At 35.2% G+C, this 18,046-nt stretch overlaps 1 pseudogene; it reads left to right on the forward strand.

Annotated features, from left to right (window-relative positions):
* The window catches only part of LOC122134572, a 60,029-nt pseudogene extending 49,537 nt beyond the window's left edge, over positions 1-10,492 (forward strand).
* Positions 10,493-18,046: the final 7,554 nt, after the last annotated feature.

Raw genomic sequence — 18,046 nt, forward strand, 5'->3', positions numbered from 1 at the left:
TTTTGAGCAATTTAATGCATCCTTGCTGAATCAAAAGTATTTATTTGTAATATTAAAAATCTTACTACTGACCCCAAACCTTTGTATATATATACATATATATATATATATATATATATATATATATATATATATATATATATATTATATATATATATATCTATATATATGTATATATATATATATATAAGGTTAATTAATGCTAAATTGTGTAATCATTTATTTGGAAGCCAAAATACAAGTTATGCTATTTCACAGTGAACATATAGCTTATTCATTGGGTATTTAAAATGTGTTTTCCAGTTAAAATAAAAAAATTTGTTGTTTAATTACTGTAACTACTCTGGGAAATGGATAACATGCCATTAATTTACTCATTTAATATACATATTTTCAGAAGCATTCTTATATTTTATTTTTTTAAGTAATTTGGTAAATTGATATTATTTTATTAATTTAATATTTTTATTTTTATATACAGTAGGTGAACCACATAGTTGGTTCAGAATTGACTTTAACTGAAAAATGTACTGTTTAGTATTGTCCTCTTGCATTTTCAGCATGTTTTTCCTGTTTAACACTGTAAAGCTGCTTTAACACAATCTGTATTGTATAAAGAGCTACATAAAAAAGGTGACTTGACTTGACTTACGTAACAACTTCCATGTGTGTTTGTGAGAGTAACTAGGTTTGCTTCTTTAGCCAGTCGTAACATGAGTTGAAAGATAGGAGATATCTTTACAGAGACAAGACTGATAAGCAGTTCTTTTCCACCAATTTTATGCTAACGTCATGCAATGTTGATGTGTTACGTACTTCAGGATGATAGTTTAATAGGTATATGACTAGATATTTGATTTTACAATCTGAGTGACAATTAAAATTATTTTCTGTGATAAATTCCGCAAGCTGTAAACCCTGCAGTTTCTTGGTTTTGTACTTTCCCTTTGTTGTGATGTGCTGCTATATGGAGTTACAGAACACCTTTATGCTCAGATCAGGTCAAGCTGGTTTTTTCACTCTACAATTGTGTCTGTCACTAGTAGCCTATAGACCAGACAACTGCTTTGCCTTTCACCTCAGTAGAGAGGTTGCTGTCCAGCACAGTGCTCAGGTCCCTTGGCTTTCTGTTTTGATGTTTTAGCTGGAGTGAATATTTCTTCAGGTGGTTAACATGAGGTTATGTCATGTTCGCAATGTTTTGAGGTTGTGTATTACATGCCAATTTCTGAATATTATGTTGGAATTGAATTGTTTTAACTGGTTGTCTGTTACTTCCAATCTTTATTCTGAATATTTCTATATGATTTTTGTTGTTTTTGTTCAACAGAAAACTATCCTGTGGGAAGTTCAGAGGTCAAATCTGAGTCCGCCGCATCGCGCTGCAGCCGCAGACATCGGTGACCTCTTTGCCGACCGGTTCTCCAGGACCTAAACGCTCTGGAACTACTGGAAACACACTAAAAAAAATGGCTCACACAGCCCAGTACGACGTCTCAGCCACGGCAAGGGCGACAACACTAACGCCAAAAAACCCAACAACAAACAACGTAAGCGAGACGGCCGGAAGAGTGTAGAATTGGGCCCGCCGCACCAGGATAGCACTGAAGAGGTACAACAATTAACCATTAACCATTTAGGAAACATGATGCATAAGATGGCAACATTTCAACACTCCAGCTTTATAACAGTACCCCACATACCAAAACGGTAGGAAACGCGTAGAAATGCACTCTCTTTAATCTGGGACCAAACCTAACATCACATATTTTAGTCTACTCAACCGTTTGCATGTAGAAGAGCTTCCTGTACAGGTGCATGTTTTATGAGGAGCATGCATACTGTTGGAGGTTATGAATGATAGATTCCTCTCGGCTCTTTAATGAATCCATTGAAACAACGGGTGTGGCGTTTTTTTCTGTTGTTTTTCTCTGTTTCTCCAAAGAGAGGAGTGAGAGGAGTGGGAGGGGGAGGGGATGAAGAGGAGCCCCACACACCCCTCCCTCCCCCCATGGAGATCATCAAGGACCCCTCCGCTCAGGAGGAGAAGGTGAAACATAAACTTGCTTTAATTTTTCATTGTTGTTTTGTCCTTTTCCATTTTTTCTCTGCATAGGAATAGCTCACTCAAAAAATTATGAATCATTTACTCATCTATCCTTTTTGTCAGCGGAACCTGTTAGAACTAATTGAAGTTAATATTTCAATAATTCAACAACAAATTTACATGTTCACAGTTCTCTGATGTCAGTTAATGATCACATATATAAAGGTAAACCAATAAAATGTCAACTTTTTTACTAGCTATTCTATGAATTTTTTTAATTTTGTTTTAACGTTATTAACAATTTTGCTTTAAAAAATGATTAGCCTTTGATCAACTCATAAACCCCCTTCGCTTTCTTCAGTCAACCCATGACGTTTTTTTTCTGATCTTTGAACGAATCATTTGATTCAGTTCACCAAACCTGTTTGTATGTTTTGTTCACAAAAGAAAACAAGTCAAACAGGTTTGAAATGACATGAGAATGAGTAAATGATGACAGCATTTTAGCTATTCCTTAAACACCTTGTACCTTGTGTGTGTGTGTTTTCTCTTTCAGTTTTGATTCTTATCGCTCTCTCTCTCTTTCTCTCTCTTTCTTTTCACTTTCTCTTTCAGACTCCAGAGCCTGGCTCTTTCCCAGTGTTGGGGTAGCGTCCACGCCGTCTGATCAGACGCCCAGAGACCCAGAAACAGAGCAGAAGAACAAGGCCATGAGAGGACGAATGTAAGAGAAACTGCTGAAAGACTGACCAAATGAATTCAACAACAAATAAAGATTCAAATCTCAGTGTGCATATTCTGATATGTCTCTCACATCTCCCCTATTCACAGGTTTGTGTTAAATGAAATGGTGCAAACAGAGAGGGACTACGTGAAGGATCTAGGTGTCATAGTGGAGGTATGTTACAGATATGTGTTACTACTGATTTATAGAACATAGAGTAGAGAACTGTTTTAATCTTCAGGGAATCACGGTGCAAAATGGTTATTGATAAGGTTTCTTCTGAACTCATAAGTGCTACAAAGAGTCATTAAGGAACATTTATTATGAAGTAGAGTCTCCAAATGTCTGTTTTCCTCCTTACCCCTAGGGCTTTATGAGGAGGATTGGGGGAAAAAGGTGTTCCGGAGGATATTGACGGGGAAGGATAAGATCGTATTCGGGAACATTCATCAAATCTACGACTGGCATAAGAGTTAGTAAACCACATCTCCTTTGCATGCTGTCAGAAAGAGCTGTTGGAATTCAAATATTTTCTTGAACTAAACCTAATGCTAGACTAGAAATGATGACACTAATAACTTGTTGCTTTTTATTAGGAGCTAACAGAGTATTCAACATCCTCATTAAATAAGAACTGAAAAGTCCAAAAATCCTTTTTGCAGGACAGCAAAAAATATAGAATTTTATGTATACAACCATTAAAAAGTTTGGGGTCAGTAAGGTTTTTTTTTATTACTTTTAGCAAAGATGCATTAAATTGTTCAATAATGATAGTAACATTTATATTTTAAATAAATGCTGTTCTTTTGAACATTCTATTCATCAAAACACGGTTTCCACAAAAATATTAACTGTTTTCAATATTGATGATAATAAGATATGTTTTTTTGAGCACCAAATCAGTATATTACAATAATTTCTGAATGATCATGTGACACTTAAGACTGGAGTAATGATGCTGAACATTCAGCCATCACAGAAATAAATTAGATTTTAAAATATATTAAAATCGAAAATAAGTTATTTGTATTAAATAAACTTATTGTTTTTTAAAAAATATTCAATTATATCAATATTTCACGATATTACTTTTTTAAACACCCACCCCCCACACCAGAAGAAAAAAATTAAATAAATATATAATCATAAAAAATAATAAATAAATAAATGTTACTGTTTTTACTGTATTTTTTTTAAACAAATGCAGCCTTGGTGGACATAAATTATTTTTTCAGCAACATCAAAAAATCGTACAGACCCCAAACTTTTGAATGGTAATGTATATTGACTCCACAATGCCCTTGCAGTCTTTCACACTATTTTCATGCAACAGTTTGTCATTTTGGATACCAAAATAATCAGCATGCAAAACTTAAAATTCTAAATTTCCTGGCTGACATGAGCAACGGCACATGCTGAAGAAGGAAATGGACTGAATTTCAGATGGGTATCTAATTTGGCATACACATGATAAAATGTATTCTTTTGTGATTTTTAAAGGTTCTTCCTCTGTGAACTAGAGAAATGTCTGCAGGACCACGACAGACTGGCTGAGCTGTTTATCAAGCATGTGAGTTCAACAAAATGAACTCTGTATGTGTGTGTGTGTTGTAGTAAATTTCATTCAACTGTCTTCCTCTGTTATCCAGGAGAGAAGATTACACATGTATGTCATCTACTGTCAGAACAAGCCCCGCTCAGAGTTTGTCGTGGCTGAATATGATGGATTCTTCGAGGTGAGTGTTATCTGAGCAGCTCAGTTATCTCTTCTGAAGTAAAGTGCTCTGTCTGATGATGATGTTGTTGGTGTTTCTGTCAGGAGGTTGCAGCAGGAGGTAAACTCCAGACTGTCCATCAGTGATTATCTGATCAAACCCATCCAGAGGATCACCAAATACCAGCTCCTGCTCAAGGTATTAGAAACTGAATTACACAGTGATTGTATACTTAGTTTAATACTTACCATGGTTAACATAGTTGCTACCAAAATAGCATACAGTTGCATTTAAACCATATACCACTTTTCTGAAGTTTGGGGTCAGTATTATTTTTTTTAATTTGATGCATTAAATAAATAAATAAAATTGCAGTTAAAACAGTAATATTGCTAAATATTATTGCAATTTAAAACAATTGTTTTCTATTTTAAATATATATTTAAAATTTAAATATATTCCTGTGATGGCAAAATTGAATTTTCAGCATCATTACTCCAGTATTCAGTGTCACATGATCCTCAGAAATCATTATAATATGCTTATTTATATAAGAAGCATTTCTTATTATTATCAGTGTTGATGTCAGCTGTGCTCCTTAATAATTTTTTGTGGAGAGCTTGATGCATTTTGTTTTTGATGCATATAAAGACAGCTTTTATTTGTACCAATGCTAAAGTCTTCACTCAGTCCTTGCTGAATAAAAGCATTAAGTTGTTTTTAAAAACGTCTTATTGACCCCTTACTTTTGAATGGTTATGTATGTACGGAACAGAACATCAGAGAGACATTTGACTCAGCAACCAATCAGAATACAGTAACCATGTCATGGCAACGCACTAAAAACTCCCAGATAACATTGTCAGCATCAAACTTCATGGTTTTCAAGCCTAATTTTATATAGTCGTTGGAGAATCGGGGATTTTTTTGTGGTCCTTCTTTCCTTTAGTGACTAATAAAATAAGTCAGAACAGTGTGTGTTTATGAAATTTTAAACCCTTTTCTGACTAAAGCTGCATGCACAAACAAGCCCTGAAGGAACAAAAATGCATTCATAAGCCAGTCTGAACATTGTCCTCATTCAGTCTATTACAGCTTCATGGTGGTCCTGTTTTAATTTTGTATTTTTTTGACAGGGAATTGAACAAATATGTCAGTTCAGTCTGTCACCCCCTCTTCTGTTCCTAATAGTAGACAGATAGCAGAAGAGGGTAGATTTTAGCAAAAACAGACACTCAATCCAAAATCGATTTCAAAACACATTTTTGCACATACTGCTCGTATTTATATTATTAGTAGTAGTAGTAACGTATGGCAGTTTTATTTTAGTATCATTAATATAACATTACATTATTTGGTAATATTTTGAATTAGATTTTTATTTTGATATTTTCCACTTTCATTTTACTTACTGTAAATTAGTTTTTGTTAGATTTTTTACATTTTTTTAATTTATTCTTTAACTTTAATTATATATATATATATATATATATATATATATATATATATATAAATATAGTTTTGGTTAACAATAACAATGCAATATGGTCAAATTATTATATTATTTTAAGTTTCTTGTCTTGTTTTATTTCTTATTTGAAGGACTTTTTGAAGTACAGCACTAAAGCAGGTCTGGACTGTAAAGAGATTGAGGTAGGTCACTAAAGCAATTTTATATTAATATGTATAAAATTACACCACATGCACTTCTATCTTTATTGTCCTTCATGTTTTGACATTGCTGGTTTTTAATTTCTGTCCTGCAGAAAGCAGTTGAGCTGATGTCCCTGGTGCCCAAACAATGTAATGACATGATGAACCTTGGACGATTGCAGGGCTACGAGGTAAACTCATCTCTTTTGAGGTACATTTAATTGTTATTTAACTGTAATTATTACAATTAGATATGTAGTCACAAAGGTGAGTTACATTACAATGGTGAGATAAGAAATTGCAATTAGCTTCTTTTATTTTTTCATCATTCTACTACCAAATCTGCTTCCAAAAAATTCAGGCATTGCTGGAAAATCACAGAAACCAAAGTATACAACCTTGACATTCTTGAAATATCAGGTGATGAAAAAGTACAAATGTACTGTATGTATAAGTGCTTAATGATTGCTTTGTTTTTTCTCTGCCCAGGGGAAGTTGACAGCTCAGGGAAAGTTATTGCAGCAGGACACGTTCTTCGTGACAGAGCAGGACTCTGGCGTTCTGTCCCGCAGTAAAGAGCGCAGGGTGTTCCTCTTTGAACAGATCGTCATCTTCAGCGAGCTGCTTCGGAAAGGCTCGTCAACACCAGGGTACCAGTTTAAAAAGAGCATCAAGGTACATTCAGCACAAGTTGATTCAAGTTCAATAAAAAAACAAAATACCCGACTTTTTTATTGTCTTTTTTGTTAACCCCTTGTGTGCAGGTGAGCTACCTGAGCATGGAGGAACATGTGGAGAGTGACCCCTGTAAGTTTGTGTTGTCATGTCGCGGCTCATCTGAACGACTGACGCTTCAGGCCCGCTAACATCGACATCAAGAAAGAGTGGGTTCAAAGCATCCGAGAACTGCTGGACTTGCAGATCAACTTCCTCACAGGTAGCGCAATATGAAAGGGTAAAGGAAGATGGCAGTTGGTTTGGTATCTTCAGTTGTTAGTTTATACACAAACAGATCTCAGTGCTGGTTATATTTAATTACACTCATGTTCATTACCTGCTCCTCATCTGTTTCTGATCAGCTCTCCAGAACCCACAGGAGTACCAGAAGAAAGAGAGTGGAGGTTCTTTGAGCAGGCAGCTGTCCAATAGCAGCCGTTCCTCATCCTCTCACCCCTCCACCCCCCCCTCAAACCCAGCACCACCCCCCAATGGAAGCCCCGCCGACAACCCCAATAAACATGTAGAGGAGGTGAGCATGATTCCAAATATTACATAATCTCACATTAATTAATAACTACGACTGTCAATCAGTTTGCAATATATTATACATTTTATAGAAGAAGATTACTTTAGATAACAATTTATTAATCAATGTGATCACATATTAATAATCGCTAAAGTAAAGGTTCCAACATGATGATAGAAATCAATGAAAAAAACTATAAATAAATATTTAAATTAGTGCTGTCAAATGATTACACCGTGATTAATTGCAAACAATTTTGTGTACATAATATATATGTGTTATTTGTATATTTATTATGTACGCTATATAAATACAGACACATACAGCATAGATTTTGAAAATATTTTCATGTATATATGTTATATTCTAAATTTATATCATATATAAATATATTTAATATATAAATGTAACATATTTTCTTAAATATATACATGCATGTGTGTGTATATAAATATATTTAATATATAAATGTAACATATTTTCTTTATTATGTAAACAAAAACTTATTTTGGTTGCGATTAATCATTTGAGAGCACAAACTAACACTAAACAAAAAAAAAAAATTTTTAATAAGTTTTAAATATACCAAATTTTACTGTTTCATTCTGCTTTCTAAACACTGGGTCAGAAATAATGAGAGTAATCACAAATTCATTTTTTTTCAGTTTTTTTTTTTTTTTTTTTTTTTTTATACCGTTATAAATGGTGTTTTTATGCCTGGAAAATATGTACCATTGAAAGGCTGGGGGGTCGTTTTTTAAAGAAGCTTCTTATGCTCATTAAAGACTGCATTTATTTTATCCAAAAATACAGTAAAAACATTAATGTTGTGGACATATTATTGCAATTTAAAAAAAACTGTTTCCCATTGTAATGTCATTTATTCCTGTGATGCAAAGCTAAATTGTCATCCGCCATTAATGCAGAGTCACATGAAATCTTTTTAATATGCTGATTTAGTAATGAAAAATTATTATTATTATTATTTTCAGTGATGAAAACAATTGTGCTGCTTAATATTTTTGTTGAAAGTGTACATTTATTTGTTCAGGATTCTTTGATGAATAGAAAGAAAGTTCAAACGAACATGCATGGTTAAAATATAATTTTGTTGTGACAATGTCATATTTGATCAATTTAATGCATTCTTGTTGAATAAAAGTATTAATATTTACATTTTAAAAATAAGATTTTACTGATCTTAAACTTTTGAATGGTAGTGTAACTGCCTTTATATATATATATTTGTGGTGTTTGATCATATTTTGGGGTCTTTTGCATCAAAAGACCACCTTTCTCAACCACTGAACTGTGATGGTGAAAAACTGATGTCCACAGCAAAAGTTCTAGAGTGAAAGCACACTAATCCCCCTGTGTGACAGGAGACCAATTATCTCAATAGCATTCTGTGCTTAACAGGCTTGTGTAATCTAACTAAATCAATTAGTTATCCGGGACCATTTTAATTAGTGTCTAATCCAGGCCAGATAGATGTAATTAAACATAATTAGTTCACACTGCACTAGTCTCCCTCGATGAACTGGATGTGTCGGTGCTGCAGTGCTGTGAAGTTCCTCCTCTAATTGTCTTTGAGGGGAAGAGAGGTGCTGCTATAGTTATTCTTTAGTGGGGAGAATGGCCTAGTTTTCCAGCTCTGGCCCGTGTTCTGTACCTGTTTTCTCCTCTCAGTAGGGTCTCTTTCTTCTGTTCTGTTGCTCCGTCGCTCCTTGTTCTCTTTTTTTTCTCTCTCTCTCTGGTGAGCTTGTATCTTGGCCTTGGCACACTCTGCAGTTTTTTTCTGTGTCTACTAATCAAATCACACTGTCACTGAATAGCAGACTGAAGGAGCCGCTTGCTACCTTTTTATTTTTAAATGTCTAAGCTTTTCACCCAGCTATTTATTTCTCATGCCAGGTCAAGGCTGACAGTGAGGAAGAGACTTTTGTCTGTGTGAAGCTTTGTCCTGATTCGTCCGAAGTGTTCGACCCATATGATGAAGGACATACGTTCAAGTATCTTTAATTTGTATCAAAAATCTATTTGATTTCAGTTCACCAGCTTGCAATTCGATTCGATGCAATTCTATTCCTAATTGTACTGTCGTTTTTAAATTTGTGGCGTATGTGCGGTTGAACTAGACGATTTGGCGATCCATCGTGAAGTTGACCAATCAGAAGAATGACAAAAAACACATATTAGGTATAGTAAATAGTCTATATAGTAAATTTAGTTTAATTATACAGCTCTATATTTTCATTTGTTATTCGAAAATTGTGCCACATTTGCCGTTCAGCTTTATGAATGAATATAGGGCTACCTGTTGTATTTCCTGCAAAAACGAGCAGAAATTCAGAAATATCCTTCTCACCTAGAGTTGTTTACGAAGAACAGAAGTCAATGCTTTTCTCTTCTCTTTCAGCCATTCTCTTTGCCATGTCTTCGTTTCTTTTTTGAAGTCACAATAGCTGCCACAAGAGAAAACTATTTTTCATCTTCAGAAATCCATATTTTTTATGAATGGCGCGAAATGTAATGCTTTATGTCAGAGTTTGTTCAAAAATTGTAGTAAATTCGTGCCATTGTGTGCCTGCCTCCGTACGATTGTCGGATAAACTCAATCGTGACATGTGCGAGGGCTCACGATTGTCGCACGCTTGTATGCCCGCCTTCAGCTGTTATATAAATTCACTGTAAACCCTGGCTTTTTGGGGCTTATTGCTTTTAATACTGGTTCATCAAAATGAGACTGGATTAAAATCCATATTTTCAACCCAGCTCAATTCATTTGTATATCTTGATTCAGAATGTTTATTTCATGTTTTTGTGTTTCATGTTTGTGTTTCCAGGAGCTGGACGAGGGGGAGTGTAATGGCCTGTCATCGGTGCTAGTGTACCGCAGGATTTACAACGCCGTGAAGGAGGACGAGATCTGTCGTGGTGGTTGGTGAGAAGGTACAGATCCTGGCATCCAATCAGCAGAACATGTGCCTGGGTTTACCGACCTGCCGACAAACAGCCAACTCGCCTGCTGCAGAGGGCTGGGGGTGCCGGGTCATGTGCTCTCCTCGACCCGGTAAAGCCCCCTCAACACCTCGGAATAAACCACTACTCACATTCACGGTTCACAGTTTCACCAGCCTACTCTGGGAAAGCATGCCAAGACATGCCACTCAACCTCCTGCTAAGCTACTGTTGGTCAGTCAGAACAGGAAAGTCCCGCCCCGTTCCCCTGTCGCCGGGTACAGTTGAGGACTTAAAATGCACGAGCTGCGAAAAAATGGTGTTATTTCACCTCCATAGTCGATAATGGGCAACAACACCAAAAAAAACTAACTACAGAAAAAAAGGAAGTTCAAGAAATATAATATACTGCGAAAATTTTAAAAAGATTGTGTTGTATAGAGAAGGAAACGGAGATGAATTTGTCATGAATTACGTGTGGATCGGTGTTTGGATGTTAACGTCGTCCTTTCTCATCAACATGCTCCATTACACGAAACGGACTGTTTTGAAAATGGGGCTCTCCCTTTTTTTCCCTGTGTCTGTGCCAAGTCATTTGCACACTGTGTATATTTTCTTTTACTGAGATTTTATTTTTGGAGAGGTTTTTTTCTTTAAGTGTCTTATTTTTTACAGCTATTAGGTGTGGCACATTTATTATTTTCTTTCAGTTCTGTCAACCCGTTCATGTTCTGTACAAAGTATTCTGCACTTTTCCAACAAATAGTATCGCAATGACGGCAAGTTTGTGCAGTATCACAAATCGTCACAATGCTCTAACTGTAACTAAAGAATTTAAATGTATTATTCTGTATCATTTTAAATTTGTACATAATATTTTTGACATTGCCATAATAGATGCACAGCAGAGGAACGGTCTCTCTATTCCTGTCAGGCTCAAGAGGGGAAAAAAAAAAACACATCAACTAAGCTCTGGTAGTCTGCACTGCCTCCAAAACCCAACCCTCTGATTTTACATTCGACATCATCTGATTTAGTATGTAATAAGTTATCATCTGAATCATATCAGAACAGATGTCTACTCAAATTAGTTGATTAATAATGGAATGTTGTTTGATTTGTTGAAGAGTAGTCTCTGCTGTCAGCGTTCAAATCTCAGATATACGTGTAAATAAACGTATAAAAATACAAATAATTCTAGCAGGTATTTCACACTTGTTAAACTCTGGAATGTTGTTCATAATAAAGCTGACAATTTTTCATCTTGGAAATGATGCGTTCTGTATCATTTGAACCATCTGTGAAATGGGAATATAAAAAGTCAGTCTATATATACACACACACACATACATGTATGTAGCATATACAAATTTTTTCAATATTACAGTAGTTATTGTATGTGCAGGTTACAGTGGAAAAACTCCTGAAGAAAACAAAATTGCTACTGCGGTTTCTTGTACAAATATATACAAGTACACATGAAAACAGTATAACAAATTGTGAACAATTGTTTCTGATCATTCACTCTGAAAGCAAAACAGTGGATCCACCATATGAAAATATGAAAAAAATGCACAAACATAGCTGTCATCTACATGCTGCTCTCCATCCCAGTGATGCATGGTAACAACCACGTTCAGGCACAAGGGAGTTACTTTTTCCATTATTACAACAATAAGGGTGAGATGGATTAATGTTTAAGGATTCATGAATTAAAGTGTGTTTAAAAGACACCTTATAATAGCAAGGAATTGCATTGTGCCATCTCAGGGTATTTTACGACTATTAATCTACCTTGTTTTTGGTATTTTTGTCTATCCATATTACAGAAACAAGCATTACTTTATACTAGTTTAAGTAGAAAATATGTGACAGCTCTTTTCAACAAATATGAACAGCATTTTTAGTCCCTGATTTTCACTGGGATTGTTTCAAATTTTTTATTTTTTATTATATTTTTTTAATATACTAAGAACATCCTAATTATGGAGGGTGACCGCATGTAAAATTAAGGAAATATATATATATATATATCATATATGTGTGTCAAAAGTCACCGGACCAGAGTAACAGGGATGGACAGGACACACACATTTCTTCAGCAATATGCACATATTTGTTTACATACTGTAGGACTGTAAAGTTTTACCATTTTAAATTTAATTATATTGTGTTTTGTACTTACTTGGCATAGTTGTATTAAAGTCAAGTCACCTTTATTTATTAAGTGCTTTATTCAATACAGATTATGCCAAAGAAGCTTTACAATGCTAAACAGGAAAATAGTGTTGATAATGTAGGAGGACAATAGTAAATAGTTTTTTGTTTTTTTTTTTTCAGTTAAGTCATTCATTGTTGTTTTAGCACATTAAAATAAAAGAGATCTAATGTTATTGTAATTATTGTGTCCATCACTTTTGTCATCGTCCCCTCACAGAACTGATCTGGTGCTGATCTGGTTCAATTATTAGGCAAGGAAGATGATCAGATTGACACTGCATGATGCCATAAAATTAATGAATAAGTGAGAATGATGCTTTCATTTCTACAATGGTTTAACTGACAATGTTTGTGTGTGTGCCTGCTGCATCCAAACCACTAGGTGTCAGTTTAAGTCCAAAATGATTGCCATATTGGCTAGTGCAACTACAGAGATGTGATGGTAGATCCAGACCAGTTAAGACTGTTACCTATACAGCCTGAACCACAATAATAATCTACAATTCAGGCCTGCAGATATAAATTTACATAAACTCCCACAATACATAATTCAAACTATTGGGGTTATTATAGGCCTTATCCTTTGAAGAAAAGAAAACAGATTTCTTTTGCTGTGTGAGTCACTAATTCATGCATCAGAGGATTAAATACAAGAAAACAAACGATGAAATATTTACTGTTACCCTCAAACAGAAAACGATGGGATGCCTGCGCGCTCCTTCCCTTGTTGTATTGTTGTCATTACTTTATATCAAAATATTTTATTCATCAAAGCCTGGTTTGGTTGGATCTCCTCTGATGAGATTTTATACTGGTGAACATTTCACTATCATCAATACAGACCAGACAAATGAATAGGTCATTTTTTTTAAGATAACCTCCAACACCTTTATATAAGCTTGCTTTAGCTTTTTATTTACCCTTATTCATTTTGTCACTGTGTAAATAAGAAAGACACACGCCTTATTAATGAAGTGAGCAGTCAGGAGAAAAATCTTGTGTACTTCAGTAGAAATATTTTCATTTAGTAGAACAAGTTTACACATATAAACTGGAACGTACTAGAGGTATATTACGTGACTGAATCACTCGGCTGATTCTGTTGCTCAATCAGCTCATCCAAGTCACTTCAAAAGCGGACATGTCTGACAACTTCTGAGCAACAGAGAATCACATGCACTTAACTATTATAGCTGTAGTTAATGATTCTTGTTGTAATATTATTGCACTGCAACTGAAACACTGAAATGGCCCTTTTACTGATACAAAACCAAGCTCCACTGTTATGTAGCATCTGGGTAGCCTACTATTATAGTTATTTTAAATTAGTTTAATTTTATATTTTTAATTTATAATTTCTGTTTTCATTTTCTTTTTAGTAACTAAGTGTATTGTCATTTTATTATTTAAAATGTGTATAGCTTTTTATTTCAATCTATATCAGTTACATCAGGTACGCAAAAATAAAATGTGATTTGCTGCCTTAGCGATAGCTGAAATGCAATAAGCTTTTCACAGATGCAAGTCAACATGTGAGTGGTTTGGCAACAGGTTTATTTACATACACTATCATTCTAGTTCATTCCGTCTCTAGTTAACTTTCTAGTTGATCCCTGGCTCAGAACCAAATATCAAGGGAAGAGTAGATTTTCCAAAGAATGTCTTTGATTAAATGTTGAACAAATGCCCATAACATCCAAAATTAAATATATTAAAAACAGCAAAGATAGCATTATTAAAAAAAATAGTATTTTTAAAAACATTCTTCCAGCTTGATCAGACACTTGATGGGCATAGCAAACAGCAGGTAATGTTTATCTGTAGTATCTCTGCAGACTCACTGAACCCAACACATGACACAGATGTTCTTTTGTTTCTTCTGTCTCTTCCTGCTTTCCCTTCAACACTGTTTAAAAAGCAATAGGGATTTTGCAAGAAACTCTCGGGTACCAATATCTCTCTGTTGGATTGTTTTGACTGTTTCCCAAATGTTTCTTTAATAATGAAACCTAGGTGATTTTGAAACCACCTCAGCTGTAAATATAGTTTATAATATTTAAGCTCAGTTGTGATTTATTTTTTTCACTTTTAACTTTAATTACCACAGACAGCATTTCACAAAAAACTTTTAAGGCAAACTTTAAAAGGTGCTGTATGTAGGATTGACACCGAGTGGTTGAACTAGGTATTGTAGTCCAAATTCAAAATATTGGAGAGGGTTTTTTTCACACGGCTCCTCCTCCTCAGACTTGCACAAGCAGGTTGCCAGATTGACGACACCAACAGGAACGAGCGCACTTGACGTGGAATGAAATGAAATACGCTGTGTTTTCCGCCAACTGGCAACCAGGGTGACAAAATACAATTGGGTAAACTGGCAGTGGGCGGGTTTCACAAACTGGGTAAGATACCGACATTCTGGCCCAGAACGCATGTTTTCAAAGCAGAAATAACTGATTGTAGCATTTGTTTTAAGATAAACGAGTATGTTAATTTAGCATGTTTCTAAATATCTGCAAAACATATTATGGTATTTTTATGCTTTATTAGAGTCAAAAACTTACATACTTCACCGTAAAGGCAAAATTATTTGAATTAAAATTACTGATTTTTGGTTAACTGATTGAGCTGGCTGGGATCAAGCCCGAGGGATAAACTGCAGGTCAATAGGTTTGGAGGGAATGAGCAGGGTTTGGTTTGGGATGTATCGATGTGGGCTCCCTCCTCCGTTCTGACCTCAAAATAATGTTGCATCAGCTGTGGGGTAAAAGGGCACAGTGTTAAATTAATGAGAGCACGAGAGAGATAAGATAGTGAGGTAACTGAAGATTAAACATTAACATCAAATTAGATAAAGAAGTTTGGATGCAACGTGACTATATATTTAGAACCGTTTTTTTGATTTAAAGGTTTCTTTAAAGTTATCTAAATTGTGGATATATGGATTTTCTTTAACAAATCTAAACCGTCTTGAAATTGACTACAATTTACAAGCTTTTTGGTTTGATTTTTGCCAGTTTGATATAGATGCATTTGTAATTTTATCAGGTCCAGTACCACATGTAAATTTTTCTCAAAAGAACACTTTAATGCTGTAAATTATAGACCAGGAGAAACCCTGTCACATGCTACTCCTTTAAAATGAATGGTTAAAATGAACAGTTTTTTAGATCTATAATAATCAACACTCAAACTGAGTTTGTATACAAACATTTAACCTGTACATAAGGCAGTTTTTATGCCATATATGAAACTTTTAATTTATGTGTTTCTACTCCAATTCGATGAGGTTTTTAAAACTTGCAACATTTAAATGAAGAGATGTTCTAAAAAATGTTTTGATGATAGATTGATTCAATCGTACCATAAATCATAAATATATTATATAATATAGTGCAAATATTCAGCAAAATGCACCTTTCTAGAGTCTTTTTTTTTAGCTACCTCAGGCTTTCCTGAGGTAATGATACCAAATTACATAACATTGTTTACAAGCTGTGTTTATTGGGTGCTGTTGATAGACTGATTGAGCGATTATGAGGCATATGATACATTTCAGTGAGTTGTACTGTAATTTTTAACACACCTTCTGATGTACATTTATGTTATATTTCATGTTATAACTAGTAACTAAGAAGAACTGATGTGCACTTGCCATAGTGACTGAGGCAACACCATATTAAAGTGTGTCAAAATTGTTATAAAATTAAACAGAATTTGAAAGCTTAGACTTTTGAAGAATATTTATCAGACTTGAATGTATATTTGGAATTTAGGGATCCAAAATGATGACTGAATTGAAAACAGCTAATCAATATTGTCAACAAATATTGTCTTTGGTTTTTGTTCTTGGTTAACAGAACATTTTGACTAATGGGTGTGAAATTGAAACTTGCAGATAGTGTGAAAGCGTCATACTTACTCTACTTAGAGGGCAAAGTACATCTCCAGCTCTGCAACCCTCTTCCCCACGCAGGCCCGAACACCCACCCCAAACGGGATAGAACTGTAGGGGTGATGCTGAGAGCGAGACGGACTGTCTCTCAACCAGCGGTCTGGAACAAAACGCTCCGGTTCAGGGAAATTACTCTCATCGTGACTAACAGCGTAGTGACAGAGATGGAACTGTGTCTGTGAAGAGCGAAAGAGAGAAGGAAAACACATGAAGGCTGGAGTTCGGCCAGGTTTAAATTACTGTATATTAGAAAGTTTCAATAGAACACTTTGAGCTGTGTACTTCACGTGTCCTAAAAAAAAATAAATGGGTACCTTCTTAGGGAAACCAATAAAAAATTATCCATCCATTACATTCTGAATCCACATCAGTCGTCCCCATTACCAAGACAACAGGATAAATCCTATGATTAAAAAGCACGCATATTGTGAGAGAAAATCCATTTTAATCTATCTGTAAGGTGCTGCACAAAGTACCAAAGTACTTACATTTTGAAATGAGTCTATTAATGCAGTGAATCGTTTTTTTTAGATAGAAAACCTGAAGTTGGGGACACTGTACAAATTGTGCGAGTAAAAAAGGAATGGAGATAAATTTACAAATCTCATAAAACTTAAACATTTTATTCCCAATAGAATATAGATTAACAATATCAATGTTGAAAAGTGAGCATTTTGAAATGTCATGCCAAATATGGCTCATTTTGGATTTCATGCGAGCTACACATTCGAAAAAGTTGGGACAGGTAGCACTAAGAGGCCGGAAAAGTTAAATGTACACATTAAGGAAACAAGCTGGAGGACCAATTTGCAACTTATTAGGTTAATTGGCAAACATGATTGTGTATAAAAAGAGCCTCTCAGAGTGGCAGTGTCTCTCTCAAAGTCAAGATGAGCAGAGGATCACCAATTTCCCCCAATGCTGCGGCGGAAAATAGTGGAGCAATATCCGAGAGGAGTTTCTCAGAGAAAAATTGCCAAGAGTTTGAAGTTATCATCATCTACAGTGGCATAATATCATCCAAAGATTCAGAGAATCTGGAACAATCTCTGTGTCCTAAGGGTCCAAGGCCGGAAAACCATACTGGATGCCCGTGATCTTCGGGCCTTTAGACGGCACTGCATCACATACAGGAATGCTACTGTAAAGGAAATCACACATGGGCTCAGGATACTTCCAGAAAACATTGTCGGTGAACACAATCCTCCGTGCCATTCGCCGTTGCTGGCTAAAACTCTATAGGTCAAAAAGAACGCCATTTTCTTAACATGACCGTCCAGAAGCACAGCAGCTTTGTCCCTCTGGGCCAAGGCTCATTTAAAATGGACTGTGGGCAAGTGGCAAACTGTTCTGTGGTCAGACAAATCAAAATTTGAAGTTCCCACTTTTTGGAAAAAACTGGGACCGCCGTGTCATCTGGACTAAACAGGCCAAGGACAAGCCAAGTTTGTTATCAGCGCTCAGTTCAGAAGCCTGCATCTCTGGTGGTATGGGTTGCATGAGTGCGTGTGGCACAGGCAGCTTA

Source organism: Cyprinus carpio, chromosome B6 (genome assembly GCF_018340385.1).
Source record: "Cyprinus carpio isolate SPL01 chromosome B6, ASM1834038v1, whole genome shotgun sequence".
In the NCBI taxonomy this organism is placed as follows: Eukaryota; Metazoa; Chordata; class Actinopteri; order Cypriniformes; family Cyprinidae; genus Cyprinus; species Cyprinus carpio.